Source organism: Chiloscyllium plagiosum, unplaced genomic scaffold (assembly GCF_037043375.1).
Source record: "Chiloscyllium plagiosum isolate Xiang-an unplaced genomic scaffold, Cpla_swu_hap1 HiC_scaffold_51, whole genome shotgun sequence".
Lineage (NCBI taxonomy): Eukaryota > Metazoa > Chordata > Chondrichthyes > Orectolobiformes > Hemiscylliidae > Chiloscyllium > Chiloscyllium plagiosum.
In genome coordinates this window covers 37,617,701-37,630,345 of record NW_028270189.1, presented here as the reverse complement: position 1 = coordinate 37,630,345, position 12,645 = coordinate 37,617,701, and the positions used below count along the sequence as shown (strand labels likewise).

General features: G+C 46.4%; 2 non-coding genes across 2 annotated transcripts; both read right to left on the bottom strand.

The window, feature by feature from the left end:
* Positions 1-6,591: 6,591 nt before the first annotated feature.
* trnag-ucc (transfer RNA glycine (anticodon UCC)) lies at positions 6,592-6,664 on the bottom strand. Its single transcript has one exon. It is a non-coding gene; the product is annotated as a tRNA-Gly (tRNA).
* A 2,826-nt stretch (positions 6,665-9,490) lies between these two features.
* trnag-ucc (transfer RNA glycine (anticodon UCC)) lies at positions 9,491-9,563 on the bottom strand. The gene has a single exon. It is a non-coding gene; the product is annotated as a tRNA-Gly (tRNA).
* Positions 9,564-12,645: the final 3,082 nt, after the last annotated feature.

Genomic DNA, 12,645 nt, shown 5'->3' with positions numbered 1-12,645 from the left:
TTGAGTGCTTTTTTGTTCTCGATGTGAAGAGCTCTCACGCCTGAGTCACCTTCACACGTCTCTGGTTGCTGAGTGAATCACAAAGAAGGAATTTCACCAGATCTGCAACTGCCTCACTTCCCCACTCGCCCTCCCAGTTTACATTTTCCTGCTCGTCAGTGATTTAAAGAAAACCAAATGGATGCGATGTCATTCTGTAGCCTCTCTGTCGATTCCTCCGTTTCAGTTCCAACGTGGTTAGATCTCGGGGCGCTATCAAAGCACAGGTCCAGAGGTTCCTCTGAGAGTGTAATTTCTTTCATTGCTAATTGAATGAGCCACTAACGTGCGAACTGCTCCAAAACATGATTCAGGGCCTCTGGTAACAACTCACGCACGTTGAATAACGACAGACAGCTTCCAAATGATGTCCTTCATAGACGACTTTGGGGGTACATTTGACAGACACACTAGTTCAGGAATCCGCGGTGCGCTGTGACACCAGCGCATCAGCTTCTTCCCTGTCTTGGAAACGGGCCGCCTGCGCAAGGAATGCAAGTGCGGTACTGCTTTTCGTGGAAGGATCAGAAGGCGATAACTACACTCTCAAACAGAATGGCATATGATCACAATCAGGTTGGAGAAAAACTTTACAATGCTTTGCACAGTAATTAAATCGAGTTGCATTACATTTCACTACGAGAGCAGATTTGTTCAAGCAAATTCGAAGGCAGGTTTGCAGATGGGAAAGCAAGCAAGAAAACTCCGCTCCTGTCCATGTAAAATGCTGCAGTTGAAGAACAAAGCAGTTTCTGCCCAGTTTCGAACTGGGGACCTTTCGCGCGTAAGGCGAACGTGCTGACCACTACACTACAGAAACAAGGCGCAGTCGCCACTCCTAGGGCTCAGTGGCACCCAGCGCTGAAAGTTGAAGCCATTTTACCTTTCACCTTTCTGTTTCCAATCGCTCGTTGTTTAATGGGACTTCTTTAATTTTGGCTATGTGGTGAGCATGGACGAGATACACCGAAGTATCTGTTTCCACGCGGTGTGCGCCAATAACATTGTGTTGCTTACACCGGCTGTAAAGGATTACTTTTTAGCGGAGCTTGCCGTCGCAATCTGTGGCACAATCATTTAGTCTGTTCGACTGCTCACGGGAAAGGTAGCGTTGTAAGACACTGCAGAAACGAACGACTTCCTTACTTTTGCTCCGACTGACCATACTCCGGGAAATTTTCCCAGATTCTCAGTTGAGGATTTTTGCAGCTGGAAGTTACCTCAGAAACCCTGTTAATTCGTAATGTATTGAGCGAATCGCAAAACAGAAAGCATTTAACACGGAACACAAACAAAACTGGCAAACCAAATGCATTTTCAGACACAGCGAGCATGAATGCAAAATGTGAGACAGGCCGGGGTCATGAGTCATAAAGTAATCTCACAACTAACAACAGGGCAATTCCAAACTGCTCTTTCAAACATACTGAGTGCACCACCACTTCCCAGACAATGCTGAAAAGAGAGAAAGAAAGAATACAATAAGAATGGGCCATAAAAAAGTGAATTTCACCAATCACGGACTCGATTAGATTACCTTTCCCTTCCGATGTCCGCAGGACAGAAATGAAGGAAATGGGAGAAATTCAATAACATGTGACATCGCAATTCATTGGAACGATTTTCCCATTGGCCATAAAACAAAATAACGACGAGTCGTGCCACCGCAGGACTTTGTTTCACAACAGCAATGAAATCACAGTCGCCATTCGGTTCCAGTAAACGCTCAACTTGCCTGGGACAGCAGAGCTGTTTGCGATTTTCCACGCGGGAGGCGAACACGATCATGACAGCACAGACACCGGAAAAGTCGGCACTTTCCCACACCACAGTTAATTGCCCGGGAAGCAAACCCAATTATCTTCGGTTTTAAACAGAAATGCAGCAGGAGTCGAAACAGCATTTTAACAAGCTGCGACGTTGGAAACGATCAGCAGAAATGGCAGCGGTGGGATTCGAACCCACGCCTCTGTCGAGACTGGAGCCTTAATCCAGCGCCTTAAACTGCTCGGCCACACTACCAGCCAGCCGCGCCGCCCCATTTTCTTGCACTTCCACTTGTGCTCCTGCATAACAACCGGTGCAAAGCCACGTGAAAAGGGTTCCATGATCCCTCTCCGACTCGCACAACTGCTGGGATGTGCCCGTCTACAATATCAATTTCGCAGCAGATAATGATAGCCCATCAATCCAGACAACTATCAATGGTATGCTGAGTCTATCTTCTCAGAATCTTTTCAACTACAAACGTATCTGTGAGTGAGTGAGAACATACGATCGGTTATGATTTGGTCAAATTACCATGAGCTGCTTGACATTACTGCAATTTCGATTCTTGCTTTGCTGAATGATTTTACCCATTGCTCGAAACAGGACAACTTTCACGTTTACACGGAACATGAAACACACCGGACTACAGGGAAAATGCACAAAGCTGAGCAGGCCGTGTTCCACATCATACCGCGCAGCATAGTTACAGTCACTGTGTCTGTTTTGCAGAATAAGAGTCCCAAAGAATATTCTCCACCCTAAAACCGGAGGTAGCATTACAATCCGTGAACGACAGATCGCATTGTGAGGATGCTCTGACCTCGGAGCCAGTTCGAGATGACACTTTCCTTGCCTTTTTGCCTTAACCGTGCAATTCGCTGCAGAGATGTTCACACCTGGAAATGAGCCACATGGATACCAACTGAGTCGACGAGAAGCGACTCAATAAATTTTGCTAAACTCCACGGTGCTTATTAGAAATTCAGTTTCTGTTCACATCAATGTAAAAGGCACTTTCTGAACATAGTAACAGAAGTCAAAACGTAATTAGCTCACCCCACCCCCACTCCGGAAGAGGTGCTAACTGCCCTTGAGTGCTTTTTTGTTCTCGATGTGAAGAGCTCTCACGCCTGAGTCACCTTCACACGTCTCTGGTTGCTGAGTGAATCACAAAGAAGGAATTTCACCAGATCTGCAACTGCCTCACTTCCCCACTCGCCCTCCCAGTTTACATTTTCCTGCTCGTCAGTGATTTAAAGAAAACCAAATGGATGCGATGTCATTCTGTAGCCTCTCTGTCGATTCCTCCGTTTCAGTTCCAACGTGGTTAGATCTCGGGGCGCTATCAAAGCACAGGTCCAGAGGTTCCTCTGAGAGTGTAATTTCTTTCATTGCTAATTGAATGAGCCACTAACGTGCGAACTGCTCCAAAACATGATTCAGGACCTCTGGTAACAACTCACGCACGTTGAATAACGACAGACAGCTTCCAAATGATGTCCTTCATAGACGACTTTGGGGGTACATTTGACAGACACACTAGTTCAGGAATCCGCGGTGCGCTGTGACACCAGCGCATCAGCTTCTTCCCTGTCTTGGAAACGGGCCGCCTGCGCAAGGAATGCAAGTGCGGTACTGCTTTTCGTGGAAGGATCAGAAGGCGATAACTACACTCTCAAACAGAATGGCATATGATCACAATCAGGTTGGAGAAAAACTTTACAATGCTTTGCACAGTAATTAAATCGAGTTGCATTACATTTCACTACGAGAGCAGATTTGTTCAAGCAAATTCGAAGGCAGGTTTGCAGATGGGAAAGCAAGCAAGAAAACTCCGCTCCTGTCCATGTAAAATGCTGCAGTTGAAGAACAAAGCAGTTTCTGCCCAGTTTCGAACTGGGGACCTTTCGCGCGTAAGGCGAACGTGCTGACCACTACACTACAGAAACAAGGCGCAGTCGCCACTGCTAGGGCTCAGTGGCACCCAGCGCTGAAAGTTGAAGCCATTTTACCTTTCACCTTTCTGTTTCCAATCGCTCGTTGTTTAATGGGACTTCTTTAATTTTGGCTATGTGGTGAGCATGGACGAGATACACCGAAGTATCTGTTTCCACGCGGTGTGCGCCAATAACATTGTGTTGCTTACACCGGCTGTAAAGGATTACTTTTTAGCGGAGCTTGCCGTCGCAATCTGTGGCACAATCATTTAGTCTGTTCGACTGCTCACGGGAAAGGTAGCGTTGTAAGACACTGCAGAAACGAACGACTTCCTTACTTTTGCTCCGACTGACCATACTCCGGGAAATTTTCCCAGATTCTCAGTTGAGGATTTTTGCAGCTGGAAGTTACCTCAGAAACCCTGTTAATTCGTAATGTATTGAGCGAATCGCAAAACAGAAAGCATTTAACACGGAACACAAACAAAACTGGCAAACCAAATGCATTTTCAGACACAGCGAGCATGAATGCAAAATGTGAGACAGGCCGGGGGCATGAGTCATAAAGTAATCTCACAACTAACAACAGGGCAATTCCAAACTGCTCTTTCAAACATACTGGAGCCTGAGTGCACCACCACTTCCCAGACAATGCTGAAAAGAGAGAAAGAAAGAATACAATAAGAATGGGCCATAAAAAAGTGAATTTCACCAATCACAGACTCGATTAGATTACCTTTCCCTTCCGATGTCCGCAGGACGGAAATGAAGGAAATGGGAGAAATTCAATAACATGTGACATCGCAATTCATTGGAACGATTTTCCCATTGGCCATAAAACAAAATAACGACGAGTCGTGCCACCGCAGGACTTTGTTTCACAACAGCAATGAAATCACAGTCGCCATTCGGTTCCAGTAAACGCTCAACTTGCCTGGGACAGCAGAGCTGTTTGCGATTTTCCACGCGGGAGGCGAACACGATCATGACAGCACAGACACCGGAAAAGTCGGCACTTTCCCACACCACAGTTAATTGCCCGGGAAGCAAACCCAGTTTTCTTCGGTTTTGAACAGAAATGCAGCAGGAGTCGAAACAGCATTTTAACAAGCTGCGACGTTGGAAACGATCAGCAGAAATGGCAGCAGTGGGATTCGAACCCACGCCTCTGTCGAGACTGGAGCCTTAATCCAGCGCCTTAGACCGCTCGGCCACACTACCAGCCAGCCGCGCCGCCCCATTTTCTTGCACTTCCAATTGTGCTCCTGCATAACAACCGATGCAAAGCCACGTGAAAAGGGTTCCATGATCCCTCTCCGACTCGCACAACTGCTGGGATGTGCCCGTCTACAATATCAATTTCGCAGCAGATAATGATAGCCCATCAATCCAGACAACTATCAATGGTATGCTGAGTCTATCTTCTCAGAATCTTTTCAACTACAAACGTATCTGTGAGTGAGTGAGAACATACGATCGGTTATGATTTGGTCAAATTACCATGAGCTGCTTGACATTACTGCAATTTCGATTCTTGCTTTGCTGAATGATTTTACCCATTGCTCGAAACAGGACAACTTTCACGTTTACACGGAACATGAAACACACCGGACTACAGGGAAAATGCACAAAGCTGAGCAGGCCGTGTTCCACATCCTACCGCGCAGCATAGTTACAGTCACTGTGTCTGTTTTGCAGAATAAGAGTCCCAAAGAATATTCTCCACCCTAAAACCGGAGGTAGCATTACAATCCGTGAACGACAGATCGCATTGTGAGGATGCTCTGACCTCGGAGCCAGTTCGAGATGACACTTTCCTTGCCTTTTTGCCTTAACCGTGCAATTCGCTGCAGAGATGTTCACACCTGGATATGAGCCACATGGATACCAACTGAGTCGACGAGAAGCGACTCAATAAATTTTGCTAAACTCCACGGTGCTTATTAGACATGCAGTTTCTGTTCACATCAATCTAAAAGGCAGTTTCTGAACATAGTAACAGAAGTCAAACGATAATTAGCTCACCACACCCCCACTCCGGAAGAGGTGCTAACTGCCCTTGAGTGCTTTTTTGTTCTCGATGTGAAGAGCTCTCACGCCTGAGTCACCTTCACACGTCTCTGGTTGCTGAGTGAATCACAAAGAAGGAATTTCACCAGAGCTGCAACTGCCTCACTTCCCCACTCGCCCTCCCAGTTTACATTTTCCTGCTCGTCAGTGATTTAAAGAAAACCAAATGGATGCGATGTCATTCTGTAGCCTCTCTGTCGATTCCTCCGTTTCAGTTCCAACGTGGTTAGATCTCGGGGCGCTATCAAAGCACAGGTCCAGAGGTTCCTCTGAGAGTGTAATTTCCTTCATTGCTAATTGAATGAGCCACTAACGTGCGAACTGCTCCAAAACATGATTCAGGACCTCTGGTAACAACTCACGCACGTTGAATAACGACAGACAGCTTCCAAATGATGTCCTTCATAGACGACTTTGGGGGTACATTTGACAGACACACTAGTTCAGGAATCCGCGGTGCGCTGTGACACCAGCGCATCAGCTTCTTCCCTGTCTTGGAAACGGGCCGCCTGCGCAAGGAATGCAAGTGCGGTACGGCTTTTCGTGGAAGGATCAGAAGGCGATAACTACACTCTCAAACAGAATGGCATATGATCACAATCAGGTTGGAGAAAAACTTTACAATGCTTTGCACAGTAATTAAATCGAGTTGCATTACATTTCACTACGAGAGCAGATTTGTTCAAGCAAATTCGAAGGCAGGTTTGCAGATGGGAAAGCAAGCAAGAAAACTCCGCTCCTGTCCATGTAAAAGGCTGCAGTTGAAGAACAAAGCAGTTTCTACCCAGTTTCGAACTGGGGACCTTTCGCGCGGAAGGCGAACGTGATGACCACTACACTACAGAAACAAGACGCAGTCGTCACTGCTAGGGCTCAGTGGCACCCAGCGCTGAAAGTTGAAGCCATTTTACCTTTCACCTTTCTGTTTCCAATCGCTCGTTGTTTAATGGGACTTCTTTAATTTTGGCTATGTGGTGAGCATGGACGAGATACACCGAAGTATCTGTTTCCACGCGGTGTGCGCCAATAACATTGTGTTGCTTACACCGGCTGTAAAGGATTACTTTTTAGCGGAGCTTGCCGTCGCAATCTGTGGCACAATCATTTAGTCTGTTCGACTGCTCACGGGAAAGGTAGCGTTGTAAGACACTGCAGAAACGAACGACTTCCTTACTTTTGCTCCGACTGACCATACTCCGGGAAATTTTCCCAAATTCTCAGTTGAGGATTTTTGCAGCTGGAAGTTACCTCAGAAACCCTGTTAATTCGTAATGTATTGAGCGAATCGCAAAACAGAAAGCATTTAACACGGAACACAAACAAAACTGGCAAACCAAATGCATTTTCAGACACAGCGAGCATGAATGCAAAATGTGAGACAGGCCGGGGTCATGAGTCATAAAGTAATCTCACAACTAACAACAGGGCAATTCCAAACTGCTCTTTCAAACATACTGAGTGCACCACCACTTCCCAGACAATGCTGAAAAGAGAGAAAGAAATAATACAATAAGAATGGGCCATAAAAAAGTGAATTTCACCAATCACGGACTCGATTAGATTACCTTTCCCTTCCGATGTCCGCAGGACAGAAATGAAGGAAATGGGAGAAATTCAATAACATGTGACATCGCAATTCATTGGAACGATTTTCCCATTGGCCATAAAACAAAATAACGACGAGTCGTGCCACCGCAGGACTTTGTTTCACAACAGCAATGAAATCACAGTCTCCATTCGGTTCCAGTAAACGCTCAACTTGCCTGGGACAGCAGAGCTGTTTGCGATTTTCCACGCGGGAGGCGAACACGATCATGACAGCACAGACACCGGAAAAGTCGGCACTTTCCCACACCACAGTTAATTGCCCGGGAAGCAAACCCAGTTTTCTTCGGTTTTGAACAGAAATGCAGCAGGAGTCGAAACAGCATTTTAACAAGCTGCGACGTTGGAAACGATCAGCAGAAATGGCAGCAGTGGGATTCGAACCCACGCCTCTGTCGAGACTGGAGCCTTAATTCAGCGCCTTAGACCGCTCGGCCACACTACCAGCCAGCCGCGCCGCCCCATTTTCTTGCACTTCCAATTGTGCTCCTGCATAACAACCGATGCAAAGCCACGTGAAAAGGGTTCCATGATCCCTCTCCGACTCGCACAACTGCTGGGATGTGCCCGTCTACAATATCAATTTCGCAGCAGATAATGATAGCCCATCAATCCAGACAACTATCAATGGTATGCTGAGTCTATCTTCTCAGAATCTTTTCAACTACAAACGTATCTGTGAGTGAGTGAGAACATACGATCGGTTATGATTTGGTCAAATTACCATGAGCTGCTTGACATTACTGCAATTTCGATTCTTGCTTTGCTGAATGATTTTACCCATTGCTCGAAACAGGACAACTTTCACGTTTACACGGAACATGAAACACACCGGACTACAGGGAAAATGCACAAAGCTGAGCAGGCCGTGTTCCACATCCTACCGCGCAGCATAGTTACAGTCACTGTGTCTGTTTTGCAGAATAAGAGTCCCAAAGAATATTCTCCACCCTAAAACCGGAGGTAGCATTACAATCCGTGAACGACAGATCGCATTGTGAGGATGCTCTGACCTCGGAGCCAGTTCGAGATGACACTTTCCTTGCCTTTTTGCCTTAACCGTGCAATTCGCTGCAGAGATGTTCACACCTGGATATGAGCCACATGGATACCAACTGAGTCGACGAGAAGCGACTCAATAAATTTTGCTAAACTCCACGGTGCTTATTAGACATGCAGTTTCTGTTCACATCAATCTAAAAGGCAGTTTCTGAACATAGTAACAGAAGTCAAACGATAATTAGCTCACCACACCCCCACTCCGGAAGAGGTGCTAACTGCCCTTGAGTGCTTTTTTGTTCTCGATGTGAAGAGCTCTCACGCCTGAGTCACCTTCACACGTCTCTGGTTGCTGAGTGAATCACAAAGAAGGAATTTCACCAGAGCTGCAACTGCCTCACTTCCCCACTCGCCCTCCCAGTTTACATTTTCCTGCTCGTCAGTGATTTAAAGAAAACCAAATGGATGCGATGTCATTCTGTAGCCTCTCTGTCGATTCCTCCGTTTCAGTTCCAACGTGGTTAGATCTCGGGGCGCTATCAAAGCACAGGTCCAGAGGTTCCTCTGAGAGTGTAATTTCCTTCATTGCTAATTGAATGAGCCACTAACGTGCGAACTGCTCCAAAACATGATTCAGGACCTCTGGTAACAACTCACGCACGTTGAATAACGACAGACAGCTTCCAAATGATGTCCTTCATAGACGACTTTGGGGGTACATTTGACAGACACACTAGTTCAGGAATCCGCGGTGCGCTGTGACACCAGCGCATCAGCTTCTTCCCTGTCTTGGAAACGGGCCGCCTGCGCAAGGAATGCAAGTGCGGTACGGCTTTTCGTGGAAGGATCAGAAGGCGATAACTACACTCTCAAACAGAATGGCATATGATCACAATCAGGTTGGAGAAAAACTTTACAATGCTTTGCACAGTAATTAAATCGAGTTGCATTACATTTCACTACGAGAGCAGATTTGTTCAAGCAAATTCGAAGGCAGGTTTGCAGATGGGAAAGCAAGCAAGAAAACTCCGCTCCTGTCCATGTAAAAGGCTGCAGTTGAAGAACAAAGCAGTTTCTACCCAGTTTCGAACTGGGGACCTTTCGCGCGGAAGGCGAACGTGATGACCACTACACTACAGAAACAAGACGCAGTCGTCACTGCTAGGGCTCAGTGGCACCCAGCGCTGAAAGTTGAAGCCATTTTACCTTTCACCTTTCTGTTTCCAATCGCTCGTTGTTTAATGGGACTTCTTTAATTTTGGCTATGTGGTGAGCATGGACGAGATACACCGAAGTATCTGTTTCCACGCGGTGTGCGCCAATAACATTGTGTTGCTTACACCGGCTGTAAAGGATTACTTTTTAGCGGAGCTTGCCGTCGCAATCTGTGGCACAATCATTTAGTCTGTTCGACTGCTCACGGGAAAGGTAGCGTTGTAAGACACTGCAGAAACGAACGACTTCCTTACTTTTGCTCCGACTGACCATACTCCGGGAAATTTTCCCAGATTCTCAGTTGAGGATTTTTGCAGCTGGAAGTTACCTCAGAAACCCTGTTAATTCGTAATGTATTGAGCGAATCGCAAAACAGAAAGCATTTAACACGGAACACAAACAAAACTGGCAAACCAAATGCATTTTCAGACACAGCGAGCATGAATGCAAAATGTGAGACAGGCCGGGGTCATGAGTCATAAAGTAATCTCACAACTAACAACAGGGCAATTCCAAACTGCTCTTTCAAACATACTGAGTGCACCACCACTTCCCAGACAATGCTGAAAAGAGAGAAAGAAAGAATACAATAAGAATGGGCCATAAAAAAGTGAATTTCACCAATCACGGACTCGATTAGATTACCTTTCCCTTCCGATGTCCGCAGGACAGAAATGAAGGAAATGGGAGAAATTCAATAACATGTGACATCGCAATTCATTGGAACGATTTTCCCATTGGCCATAAAACAAAATAACGACGAGTCGTGCCACCGCAGGACTTTGTTTCACAACAGCAATGAAATCACAGTCGCCATTCGGTTCCAGTAAACGCTCAACTTGCCTGGGACAGCAGAGCTGTTTGCGATTTTCCACGCGGGAGGCGAACACGATCATGACAGCACAGACACCGGAAAAGTCGGCACTTTCCCACACCACAGTTAATTGCCCGGGAAGCAAACCCAATTATCTTCGGTTTTAAACAGAAATGCAGCAGGAGTCGAAACAGCATTTTAACAAGCTGCGACGTTGGAAACGATCAGCAGAAATGGCAGCGGTGGGATTCGAACCCACGCCTCTGTCGAGACTGGAGCCTTAATCCAGCGCCTTAAACTGCTCGGCCACACTACCAGCCAGCCGCGCCGCCCCATTTTCTTGCACTTCCACTTGTGCTCCTGCATAACAACCGGTGCAAAGCCACGTGAAAAGGGTTCCATGATCCCTCTCCGACTCGCACAACTGCTGGGATGTGCCCGTCTACAATATCAATTTCGCAGCAGATAATGATAGCCCATCAATCCAGACAACTATCAATGGTATGCTGAGTCTATCTTCTCAGAATCTTTTCAACTACAAACGTATCTGTGAGTGAGTGAGAACATACGATCGGTTATGATTTGGTCAAATTACCATGAGCTGCTTGACATTACTGCAATTTCGATTCTTGCTTTGCTGAATGATTTTACCCATTGCTCGAAACAGGACAACTTTCACGTTTACACGGAACATGAAACACACCGGACTACAGGGAAAATGCACAAAGCTGAGCAGGCCGTGTTCCACATCATACCGCGCAGCATAGTTACAGTCACTGTGTCTGTTTTGCAGAATAAGAGTCCCAAAGAATATTCTCCACCCTAAAACCGGAGGTAGCATTACAATCCGTGAACGACAGATCGCATTGTGAGGATGCTCTGACCTCGGAGCCAGTTCGAGATGACACTTTCCTTGCCTTTTTGCCTTAACCGTGCAATTCGCTGCAGAGATGTTCACACCTGGAAATGAGCCACATGGATACCAACTGAGTCGACGAGAAGCGACTCAATAAATTTTGCTAAACTCCACGGTGCTTATTAGAAATGCAGTTTCTGTTCACATCAATGTAAAAGGCACTTTCTGAACATAGTAACAGAAGTCAAAACGTAATTAGCTCACCCCACCCCCACTCCGGAAGAGGTGCTAACTGCCCTTGAGTGCTTTTTTGTTCTCGATGTGAAGAGCTCTCACGCCTGAGTCACCTTCACACGTCTCTGGTTGCTGAGTGAATCACAAAGAAGGAATTTCACCAGATCTGCAACTGCCTCACTTCCCCACTCGCCCTCCCAGTTTACATTTTCCTGCTCGTCAGTGATTTAAAGAAAACCAAATGGATGCGATGTCATTCTGTAGCCTCTCTGTCGATTCCTCCGTTTCAGTTCCAACGTGGTTAGATCTCGGGGCGCTATCAAAGCACAGGTCCAGAGGTTCCTCTGAGAGTGTAATTTCTTTCATTGCTAATTGAATGAGCCACTAACGTGCGAACTGCTCCAAAACATGATTCAGGACCTCTGGTAACAACTCACGCACGTTGAATAACGACAGACAGCTTCCAAATGATGTCCTTCATAGACGACTTTGGGGGTACATTTGACAGACACACTAGTTCAGGAATCCGCGGTGCGCTGTGACACCAGCGCATCAGCTTCTTCCCTGTCTTGGAAACGGGCCGCCTGCGCAAGGAATGCAAGTGCGGTACTGCTTTTCGTGGAAGGATCAGAAGGCGATAACTACACTCTCAAACAGAATGGCATATGATCACAATCAGGTTGGAGAAAAACTTTACAATGCTTTGCACAGTAATTAAATCGAGTTGCATTACATTTCACTACGAGAGCAGATTTGTTCAAGCAAATTCGAAGGCAGGTTTGCAGATGGGAAAGCAAGCAAGAAAACTACGCTCCTGTCCATGTAAAATGCTGCACTTGAAGAACAAAGCAGTTTCTGCTCAGTTTCGAACTGGGGACCTTTCGCGCGTAAGGCGAACGTGATGACCACTACACTACAGAAACAAGGCGCAGTCGCCCCTGCTAGGGCTCAGTGGCACCCAGCGCTGAAAGTTGAAGCCATTTTACCTTTCACCTTTCTGTTTCCAATCGCTCGTTGTTTAATGGGACTTCTTTAATTTTGGCTATGTGGTGAGCATGGACGAGATACACCGAAGTATCTGTTTCCACGCGGTGTGCGCCAATAAC